The sequence below is a fragment of the Hordeum vulgare genome, chromosome 1H, assembly GCF_904849725.1.
Source record: "Hordeum vulgare subsp. vulgare chromosome 1H, MorexV3_pseudomolecules_assembly, whole genome shotgun sequence".
NCBI lineage: Eukaryota > Viridiplantae > Streptophyta > Magnoliopsida > Poales > Poaceae > Hordeum > Hordeum vulgare.
In genome coordinates, this window is record NC_058518.1 from 319,258,682 (window position 1) to 319,278,689 (window position 20,008).

Here is a 20,008-nt window from a genome sequence, read left to right on the forward strand (position 1 = left end):
TTTCCCAGACTCACAAGCACCGCAGAGGTGGTCCTTAAGGAATTTGACTTATTCGATCCCGATGACATGCTTCTTCTTCGCGAGCGTGTGCAAGTTCCTCATGCCTGCATGATCGAGTCTTCGATGCCACAACCACCCTTCTGAGGTTTTTGCTAGTAAGCAAGTGGCTGGTTGAGGACCTGTAGAGAAATCAACGATGTACAAATCCCCTCTTCTAACACCTTCGAAGACTTTGGATCTATCAGATTCCATGATGACAACACATCTATATATTCCAATGATAACAATCATATCAAGATCACAAAGCATTGAGACTGACATGAGGTTAAATCCAAGGGATTCAACACGCATCACTTTGTCCATGTGCTTATCCTTGGAAATAGCCACTTTGCCAAGTCCCAATACCTTGCTTTTACCTTTGTCGGCATATGTGATTTGCTTCAGGGGTGATGGAGTTAGTGGCATATTCATCAGCAAGTTTTTGTCACAAGTCATGTGATGTGTGCAGCCACTGTCAAGAACCCACTCAGTACTCTTGGGTTTGTCATCCTGCAGATGAATTAGTACAGCTTACCATCTCATATGCTTCAGACTTGAAGAATATGATATCAATTCCATGAGATGGGAATTTCATCATAAACATAATTATAAGGACGTGTGAAATATTTCTATTTCATCTATATTAGCTTGCGTCCTATCAAGCATTTTCCTCACGTCTCCATCAAATTCTTCAGATGATGATTTTCATCTGGAGACCTGACCTGCACAAGTGATTAGTTCAATTTCTTCACCACCCACATCTGAAGGGGTGGTAAAGCATTCATCATCCTGCGAGCACCATATGAGAAAGGGGGCATTGAAGCTAATGCAATTCTCTTAATTGTAGGGGGGTTAAAGTACTCAAATGAATATGCAGAAAACTTGTTTGAGGATTTATGAACATAATGATTTGAAGAATAACGCTCATCTTCATATTCCTTGTAATTTCCCTGCATGTTAGTAGCATTAGCACGGGTACGAGCATAGTTTTGACCAGTTGAGGATTTTGGTCCTCTTGAAGACTTTGGTCCTCCTGAGGAATTTGATCTGGGGTTCAAATTCTTCATAGGTGGTGTCATGAGGACATTCACCTGAAGATTTTCAAGGCAACTTTTGGGAACCCAGATTTTCCTCAAGGGAGGATCATTCCTGCAGTTAGTTCCAACATATCGAGCAAATACTTCACCAGATTGATTTTTGAACAGTTTATAGTTGGAGTCAAATGACTCATCTGAGGAATAGGATAATTCACATGAAAAGCTTGTTAGATTGGATGGATCAAAAGGAGGCCCAGTAGCAGCAACCCATGAGATTTTGGGATACTGCTCAGGTTTCCAATAAGATCCATCAGCATTCAATTTCCTCTCAAAGGAAATTCCTTCTTTCCTCGGGTTCTTGTTCAAGGTCTGCTTTTTGAGCACATCACAAAGGGTTTGGTGACCTTTGAGACTTTCGTATATGCATGTCACATACAATTCCTTCAGCCCTGCATTTTCATCAGTGACATTTGTGGATTCCTCAAGTGAGGAATTTGACACTACAGGAGCAGTTGAAGAATTTGTAGCAATTGAAGCATTTGATGATTCTGGTGAAGAATACGCAGTTTCATGTTCGATGCATTTAAGACATGGAGGAATGAATTCAGTTTGAGCAGCACTGATCTGTTGAGCTAGTAATGAATCATTTTCCATACGAAAATCATCATGAGAAATCCTCAGCTTCTCTAGATCAAGCTTTCTTTGAAGAAATTCATAGGAAAGTTTCTCATGATCGGTGAGGAGTGTAACATGACGATCTTGAAGATTATCAAATCTGGACTGAAGACTTTTCATATCTTTAGTGAGGATTTCGGTAAAATTCATTTCATCATTCAACAAATCATCGCTTCTATCTAGAAGTTTCTGAAGCTTTTCCATGGTAGTTTGTTGTTTAGTGGCAATGATAGCAAGTTTACTGTAACTCGGTTTTTATAATCATCAGATTCACAGTCACTTGAATCAGAGGAGGAAGCATCATTCGGTACCTTTGAACCTTTTGTCATGAAGCAATAGGTTGGAGCGAAGTCATGAGCATAGTCATCAGTGTGGATGGTGCTATCATTTTCTTCAAGGTTGAAGATTGACTTGGTGACGAATGTGGTTGCAAGTGCAAGGCTAGCGTGTGCAGATTCCGAGTCTTCATCAAAACCCTCCTTTTCATCACATTCCTCGGATTTGTAAGTGCATGTAGTGCCCCTTAGTGATTTTGGTGGTTTGAAGACTTATAGGTTAAGTATCTAATGTGTTCATGAGTGTACACACGATCTAAAAGTCGCTGAGTAGTTTGAAATATTTGATGAAGATCAACCCCTGAAAATGTATATCTTCGGTTGAAGTAATTGGTATGAAGCTGAAGAAATGAATCACGAAGAACTTGCGATGAAATTGATATTCCTCATGAAGATATTGAAATTGAGGAATTCGGTCTGTCCTGAAGAAAATCAATCTGAAGACTTTGAAGCATGAAGATTTATCCTTTTTGTGTCATTTTCTTCACACTTGAGTAATAGGAACACTGTACTGTTAAAGGGGGTCGAGGTAACACATTGGAATGAATTTCCTCATGATGCTCAACCCAAGCCTAATCCTACCAAAAGCCTTAAGTGAAGAATATGAGATACATGAGGACTCTCACAGTTGAGGGTCCCGACCGTTATCGATAGCCACGCCACATCATTGGTCTTATCCACACCAACGGTCACATTATTTAAGGGCATTAATGTCAAATCATGTCGGGATGCTCCCAAGCTATAAATAGCCGCCACACAACCATTAGTTGGTTGGCTGCTCCGCTAGAAACTGACACTTGTCATAAGAGCAACCCAAATTCCTCAGAGTCTTCGAGAGTAATTCATCGGTGAGGAAATACCCCAAACACCAAACCACAAACCGAAAACCAAGTGATTGAGCATCACTCAAGAAGTTGTTCCTGTGTGGGACTGAAGCCTTTTACCTTTGAGGACTGTGCATCCTCCAGACGGTTAGGCGTCATGGTCTAGACCAATCCAGCAGTCAATTGTGGATCGCCAGGTGACCAAGTTTGTGAGGGTTTGGAAGTCTGTCGTGAAGACTTACCACGAGTGTTGGGCGAGGACTGTGTGTTCTTAGCTCAAGGAGAATACGGTAGGGACTGTGTGTTCCGGGACTGTGTGTCCTTTGGTTTCAATATCAACCCGCTCCAAACCAGATGTACAACTGTCACAGCAGTTGGAATTGGGTCATCAACTACTGTCTTCACTATGAAACGGGTTCTATTTCCTCAACTCTTTATATTCCTCAGATTGTGTGTTGATGATTTTCACTGTCACTGTTTGAAGAATTTGTTGAAGACTTTCTCTGAAATTCCTCAACCCCAAATTCTTCACGCGAGTTAATCCTCATCTGTTTTCTGAGTGCCTGCATACTGTCTAAACTGTTTTCATATTCTTCATCCTGAAAAACTGTTGTAGTGATACTTTGCACTCCTATCCTTTGTTGTTTCCGCTGTAAGTTAGTCATTAGTGAGGAATTTCCTCAAAAGGAATTTCCTCAATGATGAAATTCTAAAAATCTCCTATTCACCCCCCTCTAGTCGATATAACGCACTTATAATTGGTATCAGAGCAAGGTACTCCCTTGTTCTGTGTGATTTTGGTTTAACCACCTGGAGTTTTAGTAATGTCGACTGCAAGCATGATTAAGGTCACTGCAACATATCCTACTTTCGAAGGAAAGGACTTTCCCTTCTGGAAGACCAAGATGCAGATGCATCTACAAGCTATTGACAACGATCTCTGGTATATTGTGGAACATGGTGTCCCTACCATCTGTGCTACTATCTCTACCGCTGACGTGAAGAAATTCAAGCAACTTGATTCGCAAGCAAAGAATATCATCTGTGGCCATCTGAGCAAAGGCCAGTATGGCAGAGTAAGTGCTTTGGGCTCAGCAAAACTTATCTGGGAAAGGCTGTCCAATGTGAATGAAGGAGTATCAACCCAGCGTGATTCTCGTGTTGATGTTCTTCGCAATCTCTTCAATCGCTTCAAGAGGGTTGACAATGAAATCTCCCAAGATACCTTTGATCGCCTCACTGACATATCAAATGAACTGCAAGCACTGGGATCTCGAGACATTACTACTGACGAAGTTGTGAAGAAACTGCTAAGATCCTTGGATTCTTCATTTTATACTTTAGTTCTCATGATTCAAGAAAGACTAGACTACAAGATGCTTGATCCAGCTGATATACTCGAAAGACTCAATACTCATGAATTCCAACAAGAAGAAAAGAGAGATCTATATGGACCAAGCTATTCTAGACCACGTGCATTGAAGGCCAAAGCAATTTCCTCATCTGAAGAAGAAGACTCAGATGGTAGCATTGGTGATCCTGAAGAATTTGGACAGGAGCTTGCAATGCTCGTGAGGAAATTCCAGAAGTTTACACGACGTGGCCAGTTCGGTAAATCTTCAAGAAGAGATATGGGGAAATCAGAATCTTCATCTGAGGACTACAAGAAAAGAACCTGCCACAAATGCAAGAAATGAGGTCACTACATTGCTGATTGTCCTCGTTGGGGAAAGGAATCAAAGAAGAAGAAATACAAGGATGAAAGTTCTGATGACTCGAAGGAAAAGAAGAAACCTTCAAAATCCTCATCTTCAAAGTCCTCATCGCACAAGAAGACCAGTTTCAGAAAGGCTCGGGCACTTATTGGCAAGGAAATGGACTCGGAGGCAGAATCCGAGGAATGTGATGAAGAGGAGGGTTCTGATGAAGACTCAAAATCTGCACAGGCTAGCCTTGCACTTGCAACCACATTTGTCAGCAAGTCAATCTTCAACCTTGAACAAAATGATAACACCATCCACACTGATGACTATGCTAATGACTTCGCTCCAACCTATTGCTTCATGGCAAAAGGTTCAAAGGTACCGAATGATGCTTCCTCCTCTGATTCAAGTGACTGTGAACCTGATGATTATAAAAAACCGAGTTACAGTAAACTTGCTATCATTGCCACTAAAGAACAAACTGCCCTGGAAAAGCTTCAGAAACTGCTAGATAGAAGTGATGATCTGTTGAATGATGAAATGAATCTTACCCAAATCCTCACTGAAGATATGAAAAGTCTTCAGTCCAGATTTGATAATCTTCAAGATCATCATGTTACACTCCTCGCTGATCATGAGAAACTTTCCTATGAATTTCTTCAAAGGAAGCTTGATCTTGAGAAGCTAAGGATTTCTCATGATGATCTTCGTATGGAAAATGATTCATTACTAGCTCAACAGATCAGTGATGCTCAAGCTGAATTCCTTCCTCCATGTCTTAAATGCATCGAACGTGAAACTGCTAATTCTTCACCAGAATCATCAAATGCTTCAATTGCTACAAATTCTTCAACTGCTCCTCTAGTGTCAAATTCCTCACTTGAGGAAAACACAAATGTCACTGATGAAAATGTAGGGCTGAAGGAATTGTATGTGACATGCATATACAAAAGTCTCAAAGGACATCAAACTCTTTGTGATGTGCTCAAAAAGCAGATCTTGAACAGGAACCCGAGGAAAGAAGGAATTGCTTTTAAGAGGTAATTGAATGCTGATGGATCTTATTGGAAACCTGAGCAGTATCCCAAAACCTCATGGGTTGCTACTACTGGGCCTCCTTTTGATCCATCCAATCTAACAGGCTTCTCATGTGAATTATCCTATTCCTCACATGAGTCATTTGACTCCAACTATAAACTGTTCAAAAATCAATCTGGTGAAGTATTTGCTCGATATGTTGGAACTAACTGCAGGAATGGCCCTCCCTTGAGGAAAATCTGGGTTCCCAAAAGTTGCCTTGAAAATCTTCAGGTGAATGTCCTCATGACACCACCTATGAAGAATTTGAACCCCAGATCAAATTCCTCAGGGGGACCAAAGTCTTCAAGAGGATCAAAATCCTCATCTGGTCAAAACTATGCTCGTACCCGTGCTAATGCTTCTAACATGCAGGGAAATTACAAGGAATATGAATATGAGTGTTATTCTTTAAATCATTATGTTCATAAATCCTCAAACAAGTTCTCTGCATATTCATATGAGTACTTTAACCCCCTAGTGTTAAGAGAAGTGCATTAGCTTCAATGCCCCCTTTCTCATATGGTGCTCGCAGGATGATGAATGCTTTACCACCTCTTCAGATGTGGGTGGTGAAGAAATTGAACTAATCACTTCTGCAGGTCAAGTCTCGAGATGAAAATCATCATCTGAAGAATTTGCTGGAGACCTGAGGAAAATGCTTGATGGGACGCAAGCTAATATTGATGAAATAGAAATATTTCACACGTCCTTATGATTCTGTTATGATGAAATTCCTATTTGATGAAATTGATATCATATTATTCAAGTCTGAAGCATATGAGATGGTAAGCTATACTAATTCATCTCCAGGATGACAAACCCAAGAGTACTGAGTAGGTTCTTGATAGTGGCTGCACACACCACATGACTGGTGACAAAAGCTTGCTGATGAATATGCCACTAACTCCATCACCCGTGAAACAAATCACATATGCTGACAAAGGTAAAAGCAAGGTATTGGGACTTGGCAAAGTGGCTTTTTCCAAGGATAGGCACATGGACAAAGTAATGCTTGTTGAATCCCTTGGATTTAACCTCATGTGAGTCTCAATGCTTTGTGATCTTGATATGATTGTTATCTTTGGAAGATATAGATGTGTTGTTATCATGGAATCTGACAGATACAAAGTCTTCGAAGGTGTTAGAAGAGGGGATTTGTACATTGTTGATTTATCTACATGTCCTCAACCAGCCACTTGCTTACTAGCAAAAACCTTAGAAGGGGGGTTGTGGCATCGAAGACTCGGTCAGGCACGCATGAGGAATTTGCACACGCTCGCGAAGAAGAAGCATGTCATCGGCATCGAATCAGTCAAATTCCTCAAGGACCATCTCTGCAGTGCTTGTGAGTCTGGGAAAATGACCAGATCCAAGCACCACTCGAAGACCATCATGACCACTACTCGTCCATTTGAATTGCTTCACATGGATCTTTTTGGACATACTCATCATGCCACACTAACAAATGCAGCATCTTTATATGGTTTCGTCATAGTTGATGATTATTCCAGATATACATGGGTGCATATCATCTTATATAAAACTAAAGTGCAGGAAGTCTTCAAACGATTTTCTTCAAGGGCCTCGACGAACTTCGTCATCGAGATCAAATACATCAGGAGTGATAATCGAACAGAGTTCAAAAACACTGGTCTTGATAATTATCTTGATGAACTTGGTATTACTCACGAATTGTCTCCTCCTTATACTCCTCAATGGAATGGTGTCGTCGAAAGGAAGAACATGACTCTGGTTGAAATGGCAAGAATCATGCTTGAAGAATATCAGACTCCTCGTCGCTTTTGGCCTGAAGCAATCAACACTACATGCCATATCATCAACAGGGTATATCTTCACAAATTGCTCAAGAAAACCTCATATGAACTCCTCACATATAAGAAACCCAATGTAAGTTATTTCAAAGTCTTCGGTGCAAAATGTTGGATTAGAGATCCTCACCATAGCTCAAAGTTTGCACCTAAGGCACATGAGGGTTTTATCCTCGGTTATGGAAAGGACTCGCACACCTACAGAGTCTTCAACAACTATCACAACAAGGTTGTTGAGACTGTAGATGTGCGGTTCGATGAAACTAATGGCTCGCAAAGAGAGCAATTGCCTTCTGATCCAGATAAGTTGTCTCCTGAGGAAGCAATAAAGCTCAAAGCTACTGAAGACATTGTTAATGTTCCCAGTGAGGAAATTGATGAAGAAATCATTCCCAACACTGATGAAAATCAAGAAGATGCTCCTCAGGAAATTCCTCCAGAACCAATTCCTCAACCCAGACGAAATCCTCAACCAGCTCATCCGAGGATTGCAAATGAAGTGGAACTTGACAAAATCCTCAATGACATCAACGCGCCAGGTCCTCTCACTCGCTCAAAAGCTTCACACTTAGTTAACTTTTGTGGGCATTTCTCCTTTGTGTCTATCACATAACCTTCAAAAGTTGTTGAGGCTTTCATGGAACCGGAGTGGATCCAAGCCATGCAAGACGAACTTCTTCAATTCAAGCTGAATGACGTATGGGAGCTCGTCAAACGACCAGATCCTCACAAGCACAATATCATCGGAACCAACTGGATTTTCGGAAACAAGCAAGATGAGGATGGTCAAGTGGTGTGGAATAAGGCATGACTTGTAGCCCAAGGCTACACACAGGTTGAAGGAATAGATTTCGATGAAACTTTTGCACCTGTTGCTAGACTTGAAGCTATTCAAATACTACTTGCTTATTCTAATCATCATAACATCATCTTATATCAAATGGATGTGAAAAGTGCATTCCTCAATGGTAAGCTTGAGGAATAAGTATATGTTGCTCAGCCCCCAGGTTTTGAGGATCCAAAGAATCCAGACAAAGTCTTCAGACTCAAAAAGGCGCTCTATGGTCTCAAGCAAGCCCCTCGGGCATGGTATGATACATCGAAGGAATTCCTCATGAAGAAAGGCTTCAAACCTGGTTCACTCGATCCAACTCTTTTCACTAAATCCTATGATAGTGAACTATTTGTGTGCCAGATATATGTCGATGACATCATATTTGGCTGTACTCACAAACGTTATAGTGATGAATTTCCTTACATGATGACTGAAGAATATCAGATGTCTATGATGGGGGAGATGAAATTCTTCCTAGGTCTTCAAATTCGTCAACAACGCAATGGAATCTTCATATCACAGGAGAAATACCTCAAGGATGTTCTGAGGAAATTCGACATGCATGAATGCAAAGGTGCCAAGACTCCAATGCCTACCAACGGTCACCTCTGCACTGACGAAAATGGTAAAGAATTCGATCAGCAGGTATATCGCTCTATGATTGGCTCTTTACTGTATTTACGTGCATCTAGGCGAGATATAATGCTTAGTGTTTGCATATGTGCACGTTTTCAAGCAAAATAGAAGGAATCACACCATAAGACTGTGAAGCATATTCTTCGATACTTAGCTCACACACCAACACTAGGATTATGGTACCCCAAGGGCTCAAATCTTCATCTTGTGGGATATTCTGATTCTGACTATGCTGGTGACCGTGTGGATCGCAAGTCAACCTCTGGCACATATCATTTCCTCGGAAGATCACTAGTCTGCTGGTCCTCAAAGAAGCAGAACTGCGTTTCACTCTCCACTTCCCAAGTTGAGTACATTGCTGCTGGTTCATGTTGTGCTCAATTGCTATGGATGAAGCAAACCCTCAAGGACTACGGCATCAACATGAAGAATGTGCCTCTCTACTGCGACAATGAGAGTGCAATCAAGATTGCATACAACCCAGTACAACACTCGAAGACCAAGCACATCCAGATTCGTCATCATTTTCTTCGGGACCATGTCCTCAAGGGCAATATCCTCATCGACCATGTGAAGACTGACGATCAACTCGCAGATATCTTCACTAAGCCCTTGGATGAGAAAAGGTTTTGCAAGTTGCGGTGTGAGCTAAATATCTTAGAATCTTCAAAAGTTTTGTAAAAACATGCACACATCCTAACACTCATGCAAAATTGATGACTTAGATGTGCAAGACATGATGAATCGATTTTCTTCAACTAATGAAGAATATCACTCTGAGTGTGATGAAATCAACGAAGAAATTGATTCTCAGGGCCCTACGACAATTGTACGTGGCGTCTGTAATCAACATTCTTATATGGTGGGTCACGCCACCATCCAACTTGAAATTCCTCAAGTTGAATTTCTTCAAAGCTGAATTTCTTCAAAAGTTGATTTTCTTCAAAACAGTTGTTTTTCAAAATCGTTTTTCTTCACAACTGAAATTCATCATCATGACACTTTGTCATAAAATCCTCAAGTTATTCAAAATCTTCAAAAACACTTGATGATTGTCGTTTATCTAGATAGACTATGATTTCAAAGTCCTCAACAGCATTCACTTATAGCTATTTCTTCAATTTGATATTTGATCTAAGTGAATGTGATCGGACCCTACTATCCCTCTATGCTACTCTCACCCAGTTTATTCAATTCTTCATATGCGTTCTACTTGAAACTTTGTTCAAAATTCTCACTGCGTCCTTGTCAACTGATGATTTTGTAACAAAATCCTCAAATCTTCAAAAATATTTTTTAAAGTAACTGAACCCCACTTTCCCCGTTCGGATAACCACGATCTCCACCGCTTCGGTCGTGGGCTAGACGTGCCATGCGGAGACGTAGAGACAGGGGCTATTTGGTCCGATATTTTCGCGCCAATAGTTACCGTCTGGCTATAAATATGTCCCCATCTCCCTTCGGTAAAATCTTCTTTGTCCCATCGCCCTCCTGCTACAGCAAAGCTCAAAAGCCCTAGCGCCACCGCTAGACGTCTCGACGCCGGCGAGGAAAAGCTTGACTGCCTCGACCTCTCCGTTGCCGAAACCACGCCGGAACCGGACCATCCTCGTCCGCCGCCGCCGTAGCTGTCCTCTGTTGCCGAGTTAGGGCGCATTGGACTCGCATTGAAGAGCATCTATTGCTACTCCCTTCTCCGTTCTTCGTGCGCGCCATCTAGGGTAAATAAAAACCCAATTTTTACAGCTCGTTTGATCTACTATTTTACCTTAGAGATGTGAAATATGTTTTTCCTCAAGTATCCATCAGTTTCTTATTCCTCAAACACTGCCTATCACTCAACTATTGATGAACTTCACTAAGCATCTAAGATTTTCATGAGATTCCTCAATTGTGCAAATTTTCGAATCTGTACAACTCTCGAACCCAAGAACAGTGTGCTTAGACGAATTCCTCAACCACTGGTCAAATTCCTCAACTTTCAAAAAAATTCATTTCATCAAATCTAAGAACGCATATGACCTCTCCAAATTCCTCGCAACTATACTTTGTTCACAGGTACAAACATGTCAGCTGGTGAATCTCTAGGTTCTCATCAACTTAACTCATTTGTAGCGTTTCCTGAAGAAAATCTGCAAGTTTCAGCGGAATCCTCAAGAGTTAAATTTCCTCAGCAAAAGCCTCAGCTGAAGAAAATGGAAGATGAAAGGAAGCAAAAGGGTGGCAAGAAACTCGAGCAGAACACTGTCATAGATATCCGTGAGGATATATACCTGAAATACTGCACTCCTAATGAGCAATAATCTATGCCCAAGAGGAAGATAAGGCTTCAAAAGATAGAACGCCGATGGGCTAAGGAGTGGAAAGAGTACAAATTCGTCACTCCTAAGTATGCGAAGAAATTCGCTCTAAAGCCTCCTGGCAAACGGCCTCCTCTTGAGGATTATCAGGATGCACACCCTCAAGCCTCAAGACAATTGATGACTATCATGAGGAAAAGTCAAAACACTTGTCAAAGCTTCAAAAGCAAGCAGAAGCTGCTGTGAGGAAGTTCAATGAAGATTCTGCTACTGCTGCAACTACAGCCACTTCCTCTGCAGCTGAGACTTCTGGTACAACCATTCCTCAAATGAAGTCTGTGCCACCAAAACCAAAGGCTTCAAAGCCTCAAGAGAAAATGCCTCAGAAAGCTGCACCAGCATCAGCACCACCAAAGGCTTCAAAGCCTGAACAGAAGCCAATAGTGAAGCAACTGCCCACTGTCTCCAGCTCCTCAGTCCCGTCTGCAACAAGCTCCGAGACAAAGTCTTCACCGACTCCCCTGAAGACTAAGGTGACTGCTGGGAGAGGAACAAGACCAAGCCCAAGCAAAATCATCAAGGTTCCTTCTGCATCAGAAGGTAGTGATGAATTTGATGATGACACTCTGCAAGCCATCATCGGGAACAAGCAAGAGAGGGTAGCTCAAGCTTCTGGCAGCTCCATTCCTCTGGCCATGGACCCAAAAGTCCTCCTGGATTACATCAATATCTGGTATGAGGATCCCAACACTCCAATCGATGATTTGAAGCTTCCCCCAGGCATCAGCCACATGGTGACCACATTCGAGGCCAAGTGGAAGGAGCAGCAAGCCAAACAGGCTAAGGTTGCAAAGCTCAAAAGGGGGAAATTCCTCAGACAGAATCTCCTCAACCTCACGCCTGATGCACTTGTGTCAACACAGGCTGAATTGAAGACTTTGACTAACAAGTACACTAAGCTTTCTGATCATCAAAGTCTCAAAAACAACTTCATCAAATTTGCCATTGACACAGTTGATGATTACAACAAGAAGGCTGCCCCTCCAGTACCAACCCCTCAGCCTCTGATTGAGGAACCAACTGATGAAACTGCTCATGCTGAGGAAATCCCTCAAGAAAGTCGTGCTGATGAACCAGCTATTGAGGAAATTGCCAAGGAAAATCCAGCTGATGATTCTGCTACAGCTGGTGAAACTGCTCCAGCTGCTTCTAAGCCAGCTGATGACTCTGCTCCAGCTGGTGCTTCTAAGCCAGCTGATGACTCTGCTCCAGCTGATGACTCTGCTCCAGCTGATGAAACTGCTTCAGCTGAGAAAACGCCTTCACCAAAAGCTTCAAAGGTGAAGAAAATGACTCCGTCTGCATCAGATGTGAAGAAGACCAAGGCTGCTGAAAAGGAAGACAAGAAAAGAAAAGCTTCATCAGCAGAAGAATCAACTGAGGCCAAGCGCCTCAAAGTTCTTGAAGAAAATGCATCGCTGGATCTTGTGCCTCTCAACGTTGCTCCATCATATGAGATGACTCCCTTCAAAAGCGAAGACAAGGAGCACGGGGAAGATGAGGAAATGAAGAATGTTGAATCTGAGGAACACACTGATGAGGAAATTCGCATTGATGACAGTCCTGAGACCTTCATTCCTCCTGAAGAAACTGCACAAGGATTAGCTGCACCAGCTGATGAATCTGGCTCCTCCACCAAGCAAGCTCCTCAAGCTGAGGAAAAAACAAAGTGAAAATCCTCAGCCTGATGAAATTCACAATCCTGAGCAAAATCCTCAAACCGAGGCTCAGGCTAACCCAATTCTTCCTCCTGAGCAAAACCCTCAAGCTGAGGCTCAGGATGAACCAATTCCTCCTCCAAAGCAAAACTCTCAACAGGAAGCTTCAGTTGAGGACATTCCTCAACCAGAGCATGCTCCTCAGCCTGAAGCACAAGCAGATGAAATTCCTCACCCTGCGGAACATACTGAGGACAATGCACCAGATCCAGAGAATGCCCTTGTCGTCCTCAACCCAGAATCTGCAATGATTGTCTCTCCTCAAGTCAAGCCGCAAAATCTTCAGCCAATGCAGCGTCAGCCATTCTCCAAGCGGCCAAAGTTTCAAAAGGAGTCCTTCTTTGAAGAACGCAGGTTCTTCTTCGGAGAAAATCCCTATGACAAGCCTCGCATCAGGCATCTGAAGTTTTGGACAAGGACACAACTCAACTACTATGCCTCTGTGTTGTGTGGAAGAAACAAGATTTTCCAGCACAGGCACATTCCTCACGTTGAGCTTGAAGAAATTCCATGCTTTGCTCCAGTCCTCAACGTCCTTTCAGAAGCAGGACTCCTCCCTATGTGCTCAGATATCTGTGATTGGAATAGTGAGCTCATTCTTCAATTCTATGCAACTCTGCACATCTCTGGAGATCCAACAGACATCAACACATGGGTGCTGGATTGGATGACGCAGAACACACACTTCAAGGCTCCTGCCAATGAGCTGCTGCGTGAACTGCCTGTGTCAATTCCCTCAGAGCAGGCAGTAAAGCTGTATGATGAACGTGAGCTGGAAAACAAGCTCATGGAAGTCCTCATGAAACCTTTGGCTAAGGGGCAACCACCAAGAACAACCTTCCTGGTCCATGAGCTGAAGTATGAACCCAGGACGGTTTACAAAATCCTCTGCAGCGTTCTTGCGCCAATCAAGGGCCATGATGATGAAGAAGACGTCGTAGGCATCATGAAGAATATCCTCTTCAACATCACACATGGCATTCTCATCAACATCCATGATTTCTTCTTGAGGACTCTGGCAGAAAATGCTATGGCCCCTTTTGACCACAAGATTTACGCTCCATGGATCATGAGATTCATCAGACGCAGGTCAGGCATCAACTATCACGCTGATTTCAACAACCATATCGGTTATATGCCTCCTCTAAGGGTCAACAAGAAGACTTTCGAGCCTGTTGAAGGAAAAGGCAATTATGTCATTGATGAAGGCAGTCGGCCCCTTGATGGCCAGTTCCGAGAGCCAGAGGCTTATTCCCCATGGGATGATACTGAAACCCATCCTCCAAGTCCTGTTGCTCCTAGGGTGATGAATACCAGAGAGCTTCTTCTCAGTCTTCACCAGAAGGTGGATCGGAATCACAAGTGGGTCAAACGCCAGTTCGGTGCCATTGTGAAAACCCTCAATGCAACGCAGAATGCTGTGAAGCTTAACCATCATTATCTTCATGAGGTTTTTGATCGCACCTGGGCCACATTAGCTCATTTGAAGACTCCAACAGAACTTGAAGAATTGGAGTTTGTGCAGGACTTCGACTGGTCGTGGCCACCAAAGAAGAAATTCAGGCCAATTCCAGTTCCACACCTTGAGGAGAGTTCATTTTCTTCATTCCGCACTGCTGAATCAGATGAAGATCAACAAGATACTGCCACCGGTCCAAGGAGGAAGTCTGCTCCGAAGAGTCCTCACGCGTCTTCCACAACTGCCAATAAGTGAAAGTCTTCATGGGCGTTAGTCCTCAATTTGTCCCTTTTTGTCACTCGATGACAAAGGGGGAGAAACTTGAGAGTTAGTCTTCACGCGGGATATTTTGGGGGCTTATAAACTTTATTTAAGTTACAAACTCTTGGCTCTTCTGAAGTGTTTTATGTAATGAGTTGTAACTTAAGCCCGATGGTACTCTGACGCTTTTGAACATTTTTCTTCGCATGCTTATTCCTCAAATTTTAATGCACGCATGCTCGAATTCGTCAGATACCATTTGTCATCATGCATCCTTAATTTCTTCATATTATATGTCGTATGTATGCATGATTTACAAGACTCAGGGGGAGATCTCCATGATATAAATCATCAATGTGCATTTGCTGTGAAAAGCAAAATCCTCAAGATGTGCACATCTTCACGGGGAGTCTCTCTGAATCTTGATTTCAAATTCCTCAAATGAGTATTTACACTTCATATTTTTATCCCTGTTGAAGACTTAACCTAATTGTCATCAACCATCAAAAAGGGGGAGATTGTAAGTGCATCTAGTGCCCCTTAGTGATTTTGGTGGTTTGAAGACTTATATGTTAAGTATCTAATGTGTTCATGAGTGTACACAGGATCTATAAATCGCTGAGAAGTTTGAAATATTTGATGAATATCGACCCCTAAAAATGTATATCTTCGGTTGAAGAAATTGGTATGAAGCTGAAGAAATGAATCGCGAACAACTTGCGATGAAATTGATATTCCTCATGAAGATATTGAAATTGAGGAGTTTGGTGTGTCTTGAAGAAAATCAATCTGAAGACTTTGAAGCATGAAGATTTATCATTTCTGTTTCAATTTCTTCACACTTGAGTAATAGGAACACCGTACTGTTAAAGGGGGTCGAGGTAACACATTGGAATGAATTTCCTTATGATGCTCAACCCAAGCCTAATCCTACCAAAAGCCTCAAGTGAGGAATATGAGAGACATGAGGACTCTCACAGTTGAGGGTCCCGGCCATTATCGGTAGCCACGCCACATAATTGGTCTTATCCACACCAACGGTCACATTATTTAAGGGCATTAATGTCAAATCATGTCGGGATGCTCCCAAGCTATAAATAGTCGCCCCCACAACCATTAGCTGGTTGGCTGCTCCGTTAGAAACTCACACTTGTCATAAGAGCAACCCAAATTCCTTAGAGTCTTCGAGAGTAATTCATCAGTGAGGAAATACCCAAACACCAAACCACAAACCGAAAACCAAGTGATTGAGCATCACTCAAGAAGTTGTTCCTGTGTGGGACTGAAGCCTTTTACCTTTGAGGACTGTGCATCCTCCAGACGGTTAGGCTCATGGTCTAAAGCAATCCAGCAGTCAATTGTGGATCGCCAGGTGACCGAGTTTGTGAGGGTTTGGAAGTCTGCCCTGAAGACTTACCACGAGTGTTGGGCGAGGACTGTGTGTTCTTAGCTCAAGGAGAATACGGTAGGGACTGTGTTTCCTTTGGTTTCAATACCAAGCCGCTCCAAACCAGATGTACAACTGTCACAACAGTTGGAACTGGGTCATCAACTACTGTCTTCACTCTGAAACGGGTTCTATTTTCTCAACTCTTTATATTCCTCAGATTGTGTGTTGATGATTTTCACTGTCACTGTTTGAAGAATTTGCTGAAGACTTTCTCTGAAATTCCGCAACCCCAAATTCTTCACGCGAGTTAATCCTCATGTGTTTTCTGAGTGCCTGCATACTGTGCAAACTATTTTCATATTCTTCATCCTGAAAAACTGTTGTAGTGATACTTTGCACTCCTGATCCTTTGATGTTTCCGCTGTAAGTTAGTCATCAATGAGGAATTTCCTCAAAAGGAATTTCCTCAGTGATGAAATTCTAAAAATCTCCTATTTACCCCCCTCTAGTCGATATAACGCGCTTACATGATTCTGCCTCGGAGTCCATTTCCTTGCAATAAGTGCCCGAGCCTTTGTGAAACTAGTCTTCTTGTGCGATGAGGACTTTGAAGATGAGGATTTTGAAGGTTTCTTCTTTTTCTTCGAGCCATCAGAACGTTCATCCTTGTATTTCTTCTTCTTTGATTCCTTTACCCAATGAGGACAATCAACAATGTAGTGACCTGATTTCTTGCATTTGTGGCAGGTTCTTTTCTTGTAGTCCTCACATGAAGATTCTGATTTCCTCATATCTCTTCTTGAAGATTTACCAAACTGGACACGTCGTGTAAACTTCTGGAATTTCCTCACGAGCATTGCAAGCTCCTGTCCAAATTCTTCAGGATCACCAATGCTACCATCCGAGTCTTCTTCTTTAGATGAGAAAATTGCTTTGGCCTTCAGTGCACATGGTCTAGAATAGCTTGGTCCATATAGATTTCTCTTTTCTTCTTGTTGGAATTCATGAGTATTGAGTCTTTCGAGTATATCAGCTGGATCAAGCATCTTGTAGTCTGGTCTCTCTTGAATCATCAGAACTAAAGTATCAAATGAAGAATCCAAAGATCTTAGTAGTTTCTTCACAACTTGGTGATCAGAAATTTCTCTAGCTCCCAGTGCTTGCAATTCATTTGATATGTCAGTGAGGCGATCAAAGGTATCTTGGCATCTTTCATTGTCAAGCCTCTTGAAGCGATTGAAGAGACTGCGAAGAACATCAACACGAGAATCACGCTGGGTTGACACTCCTTCATTAACTTTGGACAACCTTTCCCAAATAAGTTTCGCTGAGCCCAAAGCACTTACTCTGCCATACTGACCCTTGCTTAGATGGCCACAAATGATATTCTTCGCTTGAGAATCAAGTTGCTTGAATTTCTTCACATCAGCGGTAGAGACAGTAGCACTGACGATAGGGACGCCATGTTTCACAATATACCAGAGATCGTTGTCAATAGCTTGTAGATGCATCTGCATCTTGGTATTCCAGAAGGGAAAGTCCTTTCCTTCGAAAGTAGGACATGCTGCAGTAACCTTGATCATGCCTGCAGTCGACATAACTAAAACTCCAGGTGGTTAAACCAAAATCACACAAAACAAGGGAGTACCTTGCTCTGATACCAATTGAAAGTGCGTTATATCGACTAGAGGGGGGTGAATAGGAGATTTTTAGAATTTCATCACGAGAAAATTCCTTTTGAGAAATTCATCACTGATGACTAACTTGCAGCGGAAACAGCAAAGGATCAGAAGTGCAAAGTATCACTACAACAGTTTCTCAGGGTGAAGAATATGAAAAACAGTTTGCACAGTATGCAGGCATGGAGAAAACAGATGAGGATTAACTCGCATGAAGAATTTGGGGTTGAGGAATTTCGGAGAAATTCTTCAGCAAATTCTTCAAACAGTGACAATGAAAATCATCAACATACAATCTGAGGAATGTAAAGAGTTGAAGAGATAGAACCCGTTTCACAGTGAAGACGGTGGTTGATGACCCAGTTCCAACTGTTGTGACAGTTGTACATCTGGTTTGCAGCGGCTTGGTATTGAAACCAAAGGACACACAGTCTCGGGACACACAGTCACTATCGTATTCTCCTTGGGCTAAGAACACACAGTCCTCGCCCAACACTCGTGGTAAGTCTTTAGGGCAGACTTCCAAACCCTCACAAACTTGGTGACCCAACGATCCACAATTGGTTGCTGGATTGCTCTAGACCATGACGCCTAACCATCTGGAGGATGCACAGTCCTCAAAGGTAAAAGGCTTCAGTCCCACACAAGAACAACTTCTTCAGTGATGCTCAATCACTTGGTTTTCGATTTGTGGTTTGGTGTTTGGGGTATTTCCTCACTGATGAATTACTCTCGAAGACTGAGGAATTTGGGTTGCTCTTATGACAAGTGTCAGTTTCTAACGGAGCAGCCAACCAGCTAATGGTTGTGGGGGGGGGCTATTTATAGCGTGGGAGCATCCCAACATGATTTGACATTAATGCCCTTAAATAATATGACCGTTGGTGTGGATAAGACCAATGATGTGGCGCGACTTGTGGTAACAGTCGTGACCCTCAAATGTGAGAGTCCTCATGTCTCTCATATTGCTCACTTGAGGATTTTGGTAGAATTAGGCTTGGGGTTGAGCATCATGAGGAAATTCATTCCGACGTGTTACTTTGACCCCCTTTAACAGTATGGTGTTCCTATGACCCAAAAGTGAAGAAAATAAAACACACAGAATAAATCTTCATGCTTCAAAATCTTCAGCTTGTTTTTCTTCAGGACACACCGAATTCCTCATCTTCAATTTCTTAATGAGGAATATCAATTTCATCGCAATTCCTTCGCGATTCATTTCTTCAGCCAAAGATATACATTTTTAGGGGTCGATATTCATCGAATATTTCAAACTCCTCAGCGACTTATAGATCCCGTGTACACTTATGAACACATTAGATACTTAACCTATAAGTCTTCAAACCACCAAAATCACTAAGGGGCACTAGATGCACTTACAATCTTCATCGTCACCGGCGCCACACCATGCTCGCCATCATCATGATCTCCATCATCATGATCTCCACCATTGTGCCGCCATCGAGGTTGTCGTGCTATCTATGCTATTACTACTAAATCTACTACCTAGCAATATAGTAAATGCATCTACAAGCACAAACGTTAGTTTAAAGACAACCCTATGGCTCTTGCCAGTTGTCGTAGCATCGACGTGCAAAATGATATTTAACTATTACAACATAATCATCTCATGCATCCAATATATCACGTCATGTCTTTGGCCATATCACATCACATGCATACCCTGCAAAAACATGTTAGACGTCCTCTAATTTGTTGTTGCATGTTTTACGTGGCTGCTATGGGTATTTAGTATGATCGCATCTTACTTACGCAAAACCACAAAGGTGATATGCAAATTGCTATTTAACCTTATCCAAGGACCGCATCAGTCAAATCCAATTCAACTAAAGTTGAAGAAACAGACACCCGCCAGTCATCTTTATGCAACAAGTTGCATGTTAGTCGATGAAACCGGTTTCTCGTAAGCGTACGAGTAAGGTTGGTTCGGGCCGCTTCAATCCAACAATACCGCTGAATCAAGAAAAGACTAAGGAGGGCAACAAATTGAACATCAATGCCCACAAAATATTTTGTGTTCTACTCGAGATTTCATCTATGAATGAACCTAGCTCATGATGCCACTGTTGGAGAATGTTGCATGGGAAACAAAAAAATTCCTACGCACACGAAGACCTATCATGGTGA